Genomic DNA, 15,727 nt, shown 5'->3' with positions numbered 1-15,727 from the left:
CTGAGAGTCTACGTATTTTAAGCCTCAACGCGCACAACTCTGTACAAAGTGAGCTAACAGGTAGCTTTTTCTGACAGTGTGCTGCATCTGGAAGTGATTTTTTTGGTTCAGCCTAATTTCAAATCCTTCATGCCACAAATAAGGTCGTCTTCTCGAAAGAGGCAAAAAAAATATTAGCTAAAGAGGGAGTCGGGTAGCAGTTCGTCGCCAATTTTATGCGGATATATTTTTCAAAGAACGTCGTTTTTTTTCGCAATTTCAAGCGCAATGTGCACCCTCATAATCGAAAGTCGCCCCACGGCCATAATATGTTTTCATGGTAACTTGTAAAATTTTTGTGACGATAAGTTTCTATCAAATATAACGCTTCTTTTTCAAAAAAAAAACTCAACTGCCTGATAAAAATAACCCGCTACATTTTGCGCTCGAAACGCATCAAACTGACTTGTCTAAGGCGTGAAAGTAGCATTTCTGACCAGAAAATGTTTCCTTACGATGGAAACGAAAAATACAGCCGGGGCCAAAAATTCTGGCCAAAACAAAATTTTGAACGCAAAAGAATTTATGATTGCATATGTTTGATATATTGCAACATTTCTTTATTAACATCAATATATCCCTAGATCTTCCGTCGGAAAATTAAAATTTTTTTGCTGTTAGCGTATCAGATAGCCCCAAAAACGCCTTCCGCAGGTTTTGCATCGCACTCTTAACTGCTCGATGGAGGAAACGGAAAAACTTTAAAAGTAAGATTTGTTACTCATAGGAAGAATGTACGAATACCTTCATAGTTTTCATAACAAAGCCCTACAAACTTGCAATGTTCAGAATTTTTGTCCAAAATTGTTGCACATGAAATAAATGACATACTTCAACAAAAGTATTCGTTAAATAAATTGAAAAGAAAAAGCAGCAACGGCATCATTTTAAAGCCAGGAGGGTGCATTGGAGAAAAAGGTGTAACAAAAACATTTAAGACACTCAATTTAGCTTTCTTAATCTTAAATCTCTATCCGCTGAAAAAGCCGTCGCTTAATATGAAAGTTGCAGCAAACACGAAATAATATTTGTCTCCAGCCTGTAGAGTGAACATTACGTGTGTAGGGTTCGGCGCGCTGTCGCACCTTGTTGTACATGTGTTGCGAATAATCCGCTAGAGGGCAGTGACCTAGGCTGCGCGTCCGGTTTTGTTTTATTTTGTTTTGCTTTGGTGCACGCCGTTAGAAGGGGACTCATGCCTTTTTTGGTTAGTCTCCCCATTCGTCTTTGCGGTTTCCTTCGCCGCTCCGGACGGCGGGGCTATTTGCCGGCCTCGACCTTGGACCCCTGTCCCCTTGGCGAAGGATGGCGAGACCACCTAGGGAGGCCTCGGGGGTAAGGGAAAACGCTGACATCAGTTCTGAGCTTTCCTATTCGTCAAAACTGATGAGCCGCAGTTAGCAGTTAATTTTTACGTGTGGAAAGGGGCGCGGGCATATTGGGGATGTACCCGCGAAGGGAGCCGCGCCGGTGAGCTTTGGTCTCTAGCGACTCCTAGCTGGCAGGCGCTCGGTCTGGCCGAGTGCGGAGGGAGTGACCGTTGAGAGCTGGTGCGAGGCGCGCCAGTTTGACTGTTGGGACGCGGTGTCCCTCGCCTCTGTGCAGACGGTCGGCTAGGCCGGCCGCGGATAGTTGTGGCCGTATTCTGACTTTTGTTTGTATCCATCTGTAAATAGCCTGTATAAAAGTTCGTTCCTCAATAAATCGCTTCGCCTGGAAGTCATTCATCGAGGAGCCTTCAAGCGGTGCATCCAGTTCCTGGAAATCACCGGACCAACACCACCGGCCAACCTTTACTGGCGCAGTCGACAGTACTGGTGCTCTGCAGCGGCCCCGAGGAACGGACGAAGACATCCACGGAGAGAACGACGAAGTTCGGCATCGAAGGCGAGATACCGAAAGGACGACAGGCTACAGGGGTACGAAGGTGCGAACCGCATCGGGCGTGAAACGCCGAAGACAAGGCCTTCAACAGACACAGAGTGGTATCCCTGAGCAACGGCGGCAGTTGGAAGATTCAAGCGTACACGGCCTTCAGCGGACAGAAAACGGCATCCCCGAGTAAAGGCAGCAGCCCACGGCTTCAGTCGGCACCTGGTCCGAGGTCGCCGCCATTCCTGCCCGAAAAGAGGACCCTGAGCGCAGCTCCGAGTGAGTTCCCTCCCAAGCAGCACAAGCAATTGGCCCAACATTGGAACGGTATTGGCAAAGCTGGCCCTACAAAGGACCAGGATGGGGCCATCCTGTTGCAATATTGGGCCGATTACCTGTGCTGCTTGGGCTGGTTCCTTCCTTTTCTTAGCGGTCACTGTTTGACTAAGGCTTGCGTAGTTGATGATAACCCGATTTGGTCATCTTAACCCCGACAAGGCATCTACGATGGACAGCGGTAGTGACAGTGGTGACAGGGGGGACGGGGGAGACATGGGCAGCAACGAGGCGTCGGGGTCACGGCATGGCCAAAACATTGAGAAAGAGTTGGAATTGTATGGAAAAAAATAAGAGCCTTAGAGCTCGAGATGCAAATCATGCGTGCTCGAAGCCAGAATGCGGCGCCTTCCGAGGTCGAGCGGTTGAGACAGTACGTTAAGCTACTCGCCAGCGCGTTCCCCAAATTGCCAGCAGACGGTGAAGTACCCGTCTGGTTTGAGTCAGTGGAATGCTCGCTCGTGGCTTACAACGTGCCTAAGGAACATTGGGCGCAGCTTGTGTTCCCGGTGCTGGCTGGGCGGGTAGCCTACTTATCGACACGGTTCACCGCAGAGCGGCACAGGGATTATGACAAGTTGAAACTTTCAGCCGCAGAGTATCAAAGGCGGTTTTCTGGGGCCACCAAGCGCCGCAAAGAAACCTGGAAGGCTTTTGTCACACGCATCCAGAGTTACTTAAATTTTTATTTAAAGTCACGATGCGTGTCGTCTTTTGACGGATTATTGAAGCTACTCGTTGCCGGCCTACTCAAGGCGGGGCTATCAGAAGAAGCACATAAATATGTCAAGCTGCGCGAGGGTGAGAAATGGCTGAATGCGGATGAGATAGCTGCACTGCTATAGACATAAGAGGAAGCTGCCGGGAAGGGAAGCGCTCAGAGGGAAGCCGACAGCTTTAAAGGTTTTGACACGCCCCCAAAACCGAGAACTGAAGTCTCACCTACGCAGAAGCATGGAGCAGAGCGAGGAGACAGAATAGCCGCAGTCAGGCCAGGAGGAGAAAAGAAAAAGGTATCGCGGTCGGGTGGCTGTTTCCGATGCGGAAGCTGGAGACATGTTGTCGCGAACTGCCCATTTGATAGTGAGAACCCAGCTGACAGACGAGAGAATCCACCGCGCGATGATAGGCTAACGGCACGCGTGTCCACCCATGCCTTGCCATCCACGCGTTCAGCGCTCAGGGACATTAAAATCCGCTGTAGGGAAGCGGTTATTGGCGCTATTGTGGACACCGGTGCAGATATCACCGTAGTGCGCGAAAGCCTTGTACCTGAGGAGTTCGTATCCCCACATGAGACGATCGATCTCGTCTCCGCTTTCGGAGAGAAGGTAGAGGCAAAACTGCCAGTAGTTTCATTGGCGCTGTGTCGTGGCGCTTCCCTGATCGAGAATGTGGACGATGCGACACCGGTGTTGTGTGCGCTCACCGACAAGCTCACACAAGCCGACTGTCTAATTTCCGCAGACGCATGGGAACAGCTGCACGACTCGGGCAAGACGGACAGTGAGGGTCTCGTGCAGGCGGTGGGAACTCTGTCGCCGCCGGCTGGAGACAGACCAGATAGATCAGGGCCAGACGTGGGCACCGAGCCCGTCCTGGCGTTTGCAGACGAAACCCTGCCCCAGCAGACAGTTGACAGTATTCAGGTCGAGCCATCACAGGTGGGCGGCACGGCTGAGCTTAGCGGGGCACAGAAGTTTCGCGCGGAGCAGCATGAGGATGAGACTCTGCGTCAGGCCTGGCAGAACGCCAAGCAAGGAAAGGCGGGCATGACTATCGTAGACGGAGTTTTGTATCATAAAGACCAGGTGCTAGGCCAAGGGGTACATCAGTTAGTACTGCCAAGATTACGGCGCGAGGCCGCACTCAGCCTAGCACACCAGTCGGATATTCTCAAACACTGTGACAGCTGCCATAGCTGTCAAGTGCGTTCAGACCACCGGCGAACCGATAGGGTACCGATAACGCCTCTCACTGGCCCGAAGTTTCCCTTTCAGAAAGTGAACGTGGATATCATAGGTCCGATTGAGCCATCGTCTGGCCGAGGACATCGGTACGCGCTTTGCATAATAGATCTGTGCACGCGTTGGCCAGAAGTAGTCTGCCTAAGGTCTTTGTCCGCCAGGGCAACCTGCGACGCGCTACTTTCGGTGTTTAGCCGGACCGGGGTTCCCGAGGTGGTGTGCTCAGACTGCGGCACCAATTTCACAGCCGCACTTACGAAGGAGTTCCTCGAAAGACTCGGCTGTACCCCGCGCTTTTCCGCTCCCAATCATCCGGAGAGCAATGGGGCGGTGGATAGGTGGAACAGAGTCTTTAAGACCATGCTCTCACACGTAATCGAAAATGAACCGAAAGACTGGGACAAGTTCATTCCCTTTCTTCTTTGGGCCTATCGGGAGGTGCCACACGACACCATTTTCGTGTCACCCTTCCGAATGCTTTACGGCCGAGACCCAGTAGGACCACTCGGTATCCTGAAGCAAAGCTGGGCAGGAGACATTGAGGTACCCGGGGAGCTAGCGAGTGCCCCCGCTGAGTATTTGAAAAATCTGAAAGCACAGCTCGAAATCGCGGCTGACATTGCGGAGCTAACGACTAGAAAACGGCAAGAGGCGTACTCGTCGCACTACAACAAGCACGCAATGGTAAAAACCTTTCGCGAAGGTGACGCGGTCCTCGTCTTTGATGACAAGAGGCCAGGGAAAATGTACCCGAAGTGGCTAGGGCCGGCGGGGGTGACAAAAAGGTACCGTGAGCACTCGTACTATGTGCAGATGAGTGACGGCCGCCGCATGCTAGTACATGCAAATAAGCTACGCCCTTACGTCGGGAAGGTAAGTTCGGTGAGCGTCATATTTGATGACGACTGCGATTTCGGAGAAATCGAATATACCCCGCGCGCGAGCAACGTCCCGAAGGACCGGGTAATGCCTACGCCGGATAAAACAAGCCACTTAGACAGGGATGCAGCGGAGCTGGTGCACGCCACGTTCGAGCAGCACCAGGCATTATTTGCGAACGAACCGTCGATCGCGCGCGTGGGCGAGCACAGCATAAAGCTCGCGGAGGGGGCAACTCCAAGGCGAGGCCACCCTTATAGGATCCCAGAGGCTTTAAAAGACGAAGTAACGAGGCAAATTGATGAGCTCCTTGCACAAGGCCTCATCTACCCCTGTAAAAGCCCTTTTGCACACCCGATCGTGTGCGTTCCCAAAAAAGGCGGGTCGGTACGTTTTTGCATAGACTACCGAGCGCTGAACGGGGTGACCGAGACGGACGCATTTCCGATGGTTTGCCCCCAGGAGCTGATCACGCGAGTCGGAGCCGCGAGGTTCATAACACTTCTGGACCTCAGGCGCGGCTATTGGCAGGTGCCACTCGCTCAGGATTCTCAGCTTCCGACAGCGTTCATCTCGCACCTAGGTCAATTTGCCTGGCGGGTGATGCATCTCGGTCTTAAGAACGCAGCGGCAACCTTCCAAAGGAACATGAACCAGTTGTTAGCCGGGCAGGAAGAATACGCTTGCGCCTATCTAGACGATATCGCCGTATTCAGCCAATCTCTAGAAGCGCATATCCATCATTTAAAGCGGGTGTTTTGCACTCTGGAGGAGGTGGGCCTGCACGCTAGCTGGGAGAAGTGCCAGGTAGCGATGCCTTCAATCCGCTACCTGGGGCATGTTGTCGGCTCAGGCTGGCATGGCCCAGCCAAAGAGAAATTTGAGGCCATCGAAGGAATTCAAGTCCCTAAGACAAAGAAAGAATTGAGGAGCACCCTTGGGCTGTGCGGCTACTACCGTAGCTATGTTCCCAATTTTGCAGAAATTGCTCTGCCACTAAAACGCCTGACAGAAAAAGGCGTGCCGAACAAAATACCGTGGCCAGATGACGCGGACAAAGCCTTGAAAGCCCTGAAGAAAGCTCTAAGCGAGGCGGTTTCACTGACCACTCCGGACCCGCGAAAGCCGTATCTGCTTTTTACAGACGCGTCGGCAGTAGCAGCCGGTGCCTGTTTAGCGCAGCTTTCTGACAACGGCACTGAGGCGCCGATAGCCTTCGCCAGTCACAAGTTCACACCATCGCAGATGCGGTGGGCGGCAATCCAGAGGGAGGCATTCGGGGTAATCTGGACATTAAAAAAGTTTCAGACGTTGGTGTTCGCCGCCACCGTGACTGTCATCACTGACCACAATCCGCCCTCCTTTCTAACGAGCAGTGTGCCTCAAAGTGCAAAGCTTACGCGCTGGGCTCTTGCGCTCTAACGCTACAATGTTACCATTGAACATCGCAGAGGAGCCGACCACGCTAACGCAGATGCCTTGTATAGAATACCCAACGCTTGCTGGGATAGTGCACTGGCTGACGTCCCGCAGTGACCGCTGGGGATAGTGGACCAGGGAACTGTGTGCATGGACAACAAACTACTCGTTGTACTCAAGAAAGGCGCACGTCGATCGAACGAAAGTGTGGGATTTCTGTGCGTGATTTTTTTTTCTATATTTTGTGGACCTTAGTAGCATGTATCTGTGTGTGTGACGAAGGGTCGCAACATGCGGTCTCGCAGGCTCCGGTTGCTTGCTCGTGCAGAGGTACTCAACCGCCACTTGCCGAACCCTTTTTGTTGTTTGTTGCCTCGGCTTATCTCTGAATAGATTAGCTGAGTCTTGGGGGGAAGGTGTAGGGCTCGGCGCGCTGTCGCACCTTGTTGTACATATGTTGCGAATATTCCGCGAGAGGGCAGTGACCTAGGCTGCTAGCATTTCTGGATATTAGGGCAGCCTATGACAACGTTACTCAGGAGCATTTGTGGGACATATTCGGCACATTGGAGGTGGAAAATGGAGTAATTAATCTTTTAAAAGATATATATAGAGGTAACAGAGTGCTCATAAAATGGGAAAAAAAATGTATCAGGGCCTGTAGAGATACAGCGGGGGCTTAGACAAGGATGTCCTCTGTCCCCTTTGTTGTTCATGTTGTACCTGCAAGGTTTGGAGGCCAAGCTAGATGGGGAGCGGACTAGGCTTCAACCTATCTTTTTTCATGCAAGGGGAATTGATTAAACAGACATTACCGGGACTAATATACGCGGACGATATAGTGATAATGGCTGACAACAAGGAAGACCTGCAGAAGTTGTTAGACATCTGCCGTACAGAGGGAGATAGATTAGGCTTCAAGTATAGTAAGGAAATATCTGCAGTCATGATATTTAATGAAGAGGGCGGCGAGCATAGAATACAGGAGTTCGTGCTAAAAGTAGTGAATGAGTACAAGTATCTTGTGGTGTGGATAAATAACAGTGTTGAGTATCTGACAGAGCATGAAAAATATGTAATGAATAAAGCTAGTAGGAATGCAGCTGTCATGAAAAATAGCGCACTGTGGAATTACAATAGGTATGAGGTGGTAAGAGGGATCTGGAAAGGGGTGATGGTCCCTAGCCTGACCTTCGGGAATGCGGTCCTGTGTATGAGGCCAGATGTTCAAGCAAGGCTGGAAATTAGGCAACGGGGAGTAGGGAGGTTAGCTTTGGGAGCACATGGCAATACAGCAAATCAGGGGGTACAGGGTGATATCGGATGGGCGTCTTTCGAGAGCAGAGAGGCTAGCAGTAAGATAGCATTTGAGGAACGATTGAGAAAGATGGAGGAAAAGCGGTGGGCTAGGAAAGTTTTCAGATACATGTATATAAAAAATGTTGACACGAAATGGAGAAAGCGAACTAGAAAATTGACAAGCAAATATCTGGACAGCAGTAAGGGGGAAATCAGCAATTATCGGTTAAGAAAAAGGTTAAAGGAACAGGCTTTGTGGAAAACAGGGATGCTGACGAAATCGGCACTGGAAACATACCGGACCTTTAAACAGGAAATTCTCAAAGAAAATATCTATGATAATTGTAGGGGAAGTTCTTTGTTGCTTGAGGCCAGGACTGGAGTTTTGCGGACTAAGACGTATAGAGTCAGGTACCAGGTGATAGACACTTTGTGCATTCCGTGCGGAGAGGAGGAGGAAACTGCTGAACACTTGATACTTTTCTGTAAGGGCTTCACCCTACACTGGAAGGCAGCGGGGCTGACTTACCCTAGGCATTGGGGTTTAGGGATAGTGAAGGGAAAGTGGATTTTAAGAGGTTAGAAGTAACCAAGCGAAGGTTATCTGATTGGTGGCTAAAAGCAAGACAGGAGTAAAATTTCACAAGACATGGCTAGGTGCGTTGAGCCACCGCCCGATGTAAAGGGTTCAGCCGTATCCATCCATTCATCCATCGTCCGGTTTTGTTTTATTTTGTTTTGCTTTGGTTCAAGCCATTAGAAGGGGACTCATGCCGTTTTGGTTAGTCTCCCCATTCGCCCTTGCGGTTTCCTTCGCCGCTCCGGACGGCGGGGCTATTTGCCGGCCTCGACCTTGGACCCCTGTCCCCTTGGCGAAGGATTGCGAGACCACCTATGGAGGCCTCAGGGGTAAGGGAAAACGCTGACATCAGTTCTGAGCTTTCCTATTCGTCAAAACCGATGAGGCGCAGTTAGCAGTTAATTTTTACGTGTGGAAAGGAGCGCGGGCATCTTGGGGGTGTACCCGCGAAGGGAGCCGCGCCGGTGAGCTTTGGTCTGTAGCGACTCCTAGCTGGCAGGCGCTCGGTCTGGCCGAGTGCGGAGGGAGTGACCGTTGAGAGCTGGTGCGAGGCGCGCCAGTTTGACTGTTGGGACGCGGTGTCCCTCGCCTCTGTGCAGACGGTCGGCTAGGCCGGCCGCGGATAGTTGTGGCCGTATTCTGACTTTTGTTTGTATCCATCTCTAAATAGCCTGTATAAAAGTTCTTTCCTCACTAAATCGCTTCGCCTGGAAGTCATTCATCGAGGAGCCTTCAAGCGGTGCATCCAGTTCCTGGAAATCACCGGACCAACACCACTGGCAAACCTTTACTACGTGAATCAGAAAGGATATACTTACTATTTCTCTTTTTACCCGTCAGACGAGGCTTCTTATTGTACAGACGTCAGCATATACAAAAAGACTACGGGAACGCTAATAGAACGGCTTATTAGCTATCTGACGGCGTGTGCCTGTGACGGAAGCTCTCTCTATTTTGCCGGTCTCTTCACTCACGCATTTCCTCCCGAGACGGATTTTTCTATGTAAAAGTAGCAAGTGACCGCTCTCAGTTCCATGGTCGCAGGCTGACTGGGCAGCCTGTAAAAGCGTGTTAGCCCACCGCGAGCCTTTTAAAGCGATAGGTATATTAGATGCGAAATTTCGTTATGTGCATGGGTTTATACTTAGTTTGAACTTGCAAAGCCCCTTAGCAACAGCCGTAAGTTAAAGGTCATGTATCCAACCATAAATTCAATTCAAGATTTATTTGGTTCCTTGCACAGTACAAAAGGGCAAAAGAACTGTTTGCACCCTTAGCCAACGGATAGTAAATGGGTACAAGTCAGACGTGTAATTAAACAGGCATTGTGTTGCGGCGAATCTTTGCAGTGTTTGTTCATTTTTCAAAGCTGCCGCTACGCCGCTTTATCGCTTTGTTTGCGATGCAAGATGCGACCAGATTTATCTCTATTGGTGGTATCCAGGCAGAGCTGATTCTACGTTGTTTCAGAATGTTCTAGTAACTTTGCACGCTTTATCTAGAAAGTTCGCGAACAGTTTGTTTTAAATTGAGCACGGCCGACATAATGGTGCAGTTTATTCAATAAGGTACTGTGATCAGCGGTATCGAATGCTTTTTATAGGTCCAGAAAAATGACAGCAATGAGTTTGTTTCTATTTAGCGCAGAATTAATTAGTTGTGGGAGTATAAGGACAGCGGTTGAAATAGAAAATGTTGTGCGAAAGCTGTGTTGCTGAGGGCATATTCCTTATGTTTTGCGAAACACTTGTGGATGCGAGTGGAAAGAATTTTTCAAATCTGTTCTTGATGATACTGAGAACTGATATCGGGCGGTAACATGAGAGCTCCGAAGAGTCACGATCTTTAAGTCTTGGTACATTTTTTGCCGCTTTTAGGGGTAAAGGATATGTTGAACTGGATGATGCATAATTGAATATAATGCACACAATCGGGCCCAATATGTCAATATTTTCATTAATTTTACACAAAGTCATTCCTTCTATTCCGGGAGCTTTGTTACCAGATAATTTTGATGGGGCGAACACTACATCGTCCAAGTCAATTTCATGAACGTAGAAACTGTTGCTTACGGGACTTGATAAGGACACTTCAGTATTAGGACAGCAACGGCTTGCTGCTAATGAAGAGGCTATGCTGGTAAAGAATTGAAGTTTTCTACTGTACCAATGGCTAATGGCTATATTTGTAGGGAGCAGAGGACGCCCCCATTTTGAGGAGGGGGCCATTCGGCCCTCCTCACCCTCACCCTCACTTCGAAAAATTTGCTGGCCCTCCATCGCCCCCCCCCCCCCCCCTCAGATCACTGGTCCTCATTCACCCTCACCCTCACTAACAGACGTTTTAAAACTAGTTATTTTTGTAGCCGGCTACTTCTGGCGATAATATCGAGAAATAAACATTACAGTAATAAACATAAACAGTAATAAGACAAGCCCTCAACTATTCGACTATTGGACGACAGGCTAGATGCTTATATTGTTGTTTGTGCGTGTGTACGCATATGTGCTGTTCGAGGTAATACGTGACACAAAGGCGAGACAGCTACAAGTTGAGCCCCAAAATATCACTCTGCCTTTACTTCTGGCACGCACTGGATGCATACATGTGCCCTCCCCTTATAGCATTTCATTGTTATCTATATGCACTGCTAAATTGAGACAACCCGCGTTGTGAACGAAAACTAATGTACGCCAAGAATATTTCTAAAATAATGCGGATTCCCTACTGACGCCTTGTCAGTAAGCTCTCTGCGCTTGGTGCAGAACATGCACTGCAGACACTTTACCCTCTATTTCAAAGGGTGCCCTCTCACATAGGAGTCAACGGTAATGAGGTGGCAGGCAGTCTCGCCCATAAAGCTCTCTCAAGGATTCCATCAAAAAAAGTACCTCACGGTGGAAAGTCTCTAGAGGAAAACGGTGCTCGATCACTTCAGTACCCTGTGGAGTGCGTCTCACAAGCCATGTGTGACCAAGGGACTGAGAAGCTCTCAGGCGACCCTTCTACATCGAATTCGCACGGCCTCTGCTCGCACTCCTGCACGGATGCATAAGACGGGCATATCATCGTCTCCGCTCTGCTCTTTATGTGGTGTGTGCGGGGATATCGAACATTATATTATGTACTGCCCAGAGTACAACGCGCAAAGGCATGTGATGTTCGCTTCCTTCAAGAAGACAGGAACCTGTCACAGCACAGTTCAGGACATTGTCTACCCGAGTGGAAACCAGACATGCAGAAGGGAGGCTGCACGCCTTCTTTGAACATTTTTGCACGACACGGATTTTGTTTTAAATGGTGACAGCAGGAACTGACTATGGCCTACTGTGATTGAATATGTGCGTAGATGGTGTCTTCTGGGGTGGACTACGTTATACTGTGAGTGAATGTGTGCATGGATTGTGGCACTACAATGGCCTATGTTCTACTGTGACTGAATATGTGCATAGATGGTGACTTCTGGAGTGGACTGTGATGTGGAATGTGTGGATTAATTGTGTGCATAGATGGTGACTGCAGGAGAGAATGTGTGCTACTATAAGAGATTGTGCGCATAGCGGGGTAGATGCGACAGGCTTTAGGACATTGTTAGTATAGAAGGGACGCTACGGTGGAGCCATTGCCGGCAGATAAAGCAAGGCTAAGCCCACCTGTAGCATTCACCACCTCAACTCAATTTCTATAATAATGCGTAGCGTTTACGTGACACTTAGATTAAATTCTAGGCACAGATTATACTGAGAACAAGGAAAGTTTGTAGGTCATTTAATTATCATTTCCCGATGACACTGCGATAGCACTAGGTCATCGAAATTTCACTGCTTCTAATCTCCCGCCATTTCGTGCGGTTAGCTGCGTGCTCGTCTGATGACCCTTCCGCGCTCACGGATGGAAGATGATGAAGACCACTCTTCCAAACTACAGCGTGGGAGGCTGGCAACTTAACACGCGCAAATGCGGGTACTTGACGAAGATGAGGACATTTATTAGCATTTTTTTTTATTCGAGACGTTTGCCTTTTAGGCATAATGGGAAAAGGAGCGAAAGTTAGAGGAAGGAGTATAAACAAGCCTTCCTTAAAAAGTGTCAAACGTTCTCGATAAAGCGATTATCTAGAGTCTACTTCCGATAGTCGTCTTCAACGTCCCATCGCTTGCCTACCTTCCTTAGGAAGCGTCGTCTCACGAAGGCTGTAGCCGGGCAAGTCTACAGGAAGTGTTTTGCGTCATACAGTTCAGGCGCAGCACCACAATGGAGACAGTTGTCAGTAAGTTCTTAGCGTCTGTCACGCCACCGATGACGCCCAGAGGAAGTCAGAGCCCCTTCTGCCCGGATCCGGCCCATAGATGCCTCCTCCTCCCGAGTGAGCCAACGGGGTAGAGGGTACGAACACGGAGGAATTAGAGCGCGTGTGCGCTGACGCAAAGCTTGTTTTCTCGAAAATATGGGACAGCAACGACTCTGGGGGAAGAGGGGAAGGTGGCGGGGTATCTGATGTGTGAAGGTGTGTCGTTTTATCCACATGAATATTATGCGGATCGTGAGCATCGGCGCGAATCCTGTGTACACGCACCGGGCAGGGATATTTTTTTGCAGAGTTGGTGAATGGATTGCGGAATTTGGAATGTGCGCCGGAAAGCTTAAACTGCTTAAGGGCGGCAAGAGAGCGTAAACTTGAACAATACCGAAAGTGGATACGAGAGGAAGGGAAGCAATTGCACTGTGTATCGCCTAAAGCTCCAAGGCAATGTGGGTGCAAGTATCCGCGCTATGTGTAGCGCAGGAGTTAAGATGCGGATAGGAGGCACTGTAAAAGATGTGGTAACTCCCTGCAGTGCTGTGTGTGATGCATCGGTGTAAACTATGCACACTGGACGTTGATGCGCGGCTGATATCAGCGGCGAAGCAGAGAAGCAATTTTCTAGGAGTTGACAGTATGGCTATGAAGGAAGAATCTGTAAACGATGAAGGTGAAGCGACACCTTGTGGGCTCTCTTTGCCTCACGCTGGTCGATGATTCCATTTAATGTATATGGTTGAGCGTACTCTTGCAGATTGGGTATGGCCGTAATACGAGGGAGATAAGTTATGGCGCGCATAGCCTCCCGATAGATTGCTTCATGGGAGTCCCACTGTCGACGCATGAGGCGGTGAAATTGAGCCCGGTACAAAATCCGAGGCTATAGAATGGAGCCCCCAAGATAACGGACAGTATCAGAATGCGCTTCGCCAGAGCGCATAGATATGCGTCGAATGAGACTGAGAATAGCGTGAGGAGATTTACGTGTCGCTTTTAGCCACAGAGTTCCAGGCCCAGACGTATGAAGTGGAAGACATTTTCTATTTAGCAGTTCATACAGGCAGTATGTTAAGATTTCTCCCAACTGAATGTTCATCTGAGGGAAGTGTATGAACCCACCGACTTCAGGTCGGAGTGGCATTCCCTCTTGGTGATATGCTCAGCCTTACCTTGAGTCTAGTGCTCTGTTGCGCTGTCTTTTTGCAATGTGTTTTGTGGCGTTTCCTGAAAGCTTTTTAAATAATTTATTTATTGTAAATAGAATGTGTTTCCAATGTAATAAATCACATGCTTAGAAAAGCTCTGGCGATGGAGTAGTGGTCTGAAGCAGCGGCCAGCCGAACTGAATTTTAGCGCCGCTGCGGGTTCGGATTCCGCTCCTCCAGCTGTGAAGTGTTTATTCACTAGTGTCTTTCCATAGTGCGATGCCGGCTTTCCCCTGCAGTGAGGCTCTTATGCTGTCGCTTAAAAATATTTACGCCGCTTGAAGATGAAACGGATCACTAGAGTTTTTGGGCTGAATAATGCATGGTAACAACTAATTCCTTGAGTCTGGACTGAACGACTGCCATGGATTTGCGAATGTAGAGGATTTACCAAATCTACCGCCGTAAAAGTCCAAAATGATGCATTAGCATGCAAACTTACATCATATGATATATAAACTGAATTAGGCCAGTTCAGGTTAAAAAAAACATAGAAAGTCAAGGTATACACCATGCAAAACCAGGACTAATCGTGCTAGAGCACGATAATTCGACGTTAACCCCAGACTAAACCGCCCGTAATTTTTGCTTGCACGTTTACGCATTACCCAAACGCAGAGTGTCAATTCCTGGCCATGCCTACGAGAAATTTGGTTCAGAAAATTATGCGCTCGATTACGTGGTTACACGTTTCACCGACAGAAATATACCGAGAGATGTTCCTGTTATTTGGAGAGCAGTTCAACTTTTCCTTTTGCAACATCTCGTACGAGGAGGAGCGAGAGATGTTCCAGACCAAGGTGGTTAAGCTGCTGTTTTATTTATATACTAAAACTACAATGGTTCGCTTTGCACACCCGATTGCGGTACCACTTTCCGCTACCGTAATGCCAGCGAAACTAGACAATATAAAAAATGTACGACTGTACTGAGCTAATAAAGTATGAATGGAAAAATTCGAGACTAGTACCGCCAACATGCTTTGATTTGACAGTGGAATTTCGCAGAACCATTTTTTGCGCTCCAGCTATGAAAGCTTCTATGAAACCTCACTGAGCTGAAATCGAACTTCGTTTCGGAAAGCAAAGCTTAGAATTTGGGAGTTTAACAGCCTTAAATGTATAATTTCTACATGTTTTACTCTACTCTCTGATGTCCTGAAAGACTCGGGGCTGATAATCAAAATGCTGATTGCGGCAGCACGGGTCCCGTTGACGGCGGCCACCCGCACGGCCGAACCAGTGCCTCCTTTTAGCACATCATACAGGGTGTTTCACCTAACACTTTACAAAATTTTAGAAAATAGGCTTTTTGGGTTAGAAGAGCTCTTTTTTGGCCATAGCATTGTCAGTGGTGCAGTAAATCAGGGCGGCGGAGAAGGCATGCGGCTCCTCTTCTTTCGTGTTCGCCTCCTGTACCTCCAGACTGCAGAAAGTACGTTTTCTCCGGGAACCTTCTCCCTAATAACTACCGCTTTAGAACGCGAATCCATAACGGGCTGCACAGACAAAAAATATTAGCTGGGAGTAGGGCTCAGGCCACCACCCTCGCCCTCAGACAGTGCCTTTTGCCCTCCCTCAGCCTCACCTCACCATGTCTTTCCTCCCTCACCCTCGTCCTCACGAATTTTCTTGCGTCCATCCTCTCTCACCCTTATCTCACCGAATGAAATCCTTATGAGGAGAGGGTGAGGACGCCCTAATGAGGGCGCGCCCTAGTGAGGATGCCCATCTCTGGTAAGGAGTGTACGTTTCATTTGAAGATCACTAACTGCTATCACACTTTGCCGTACTTTTCTTGGGGATCACATTTGGCACGCTCTATCAGC

Source organism: Amblyomma americanum, chromosome 7, assembly GCF_052857255.1.
Source record: "Amblyomma americanum isolate KBUSLIRL-KWMA chromosome 7, ASM5285725v1, whole genome shotgun sequence".
NCBI classification, from domain to species: Eukaryota; Metazoa; Arthropoda; class Arachnida; order Ixodida; family Ixodidae; genus Amblyomma; species Amblyomma americanum.
The sequence above is the reverse complement of the archived record's forward strand: the minus strand, read 5'-3'. Positions refer to the sequence as shown.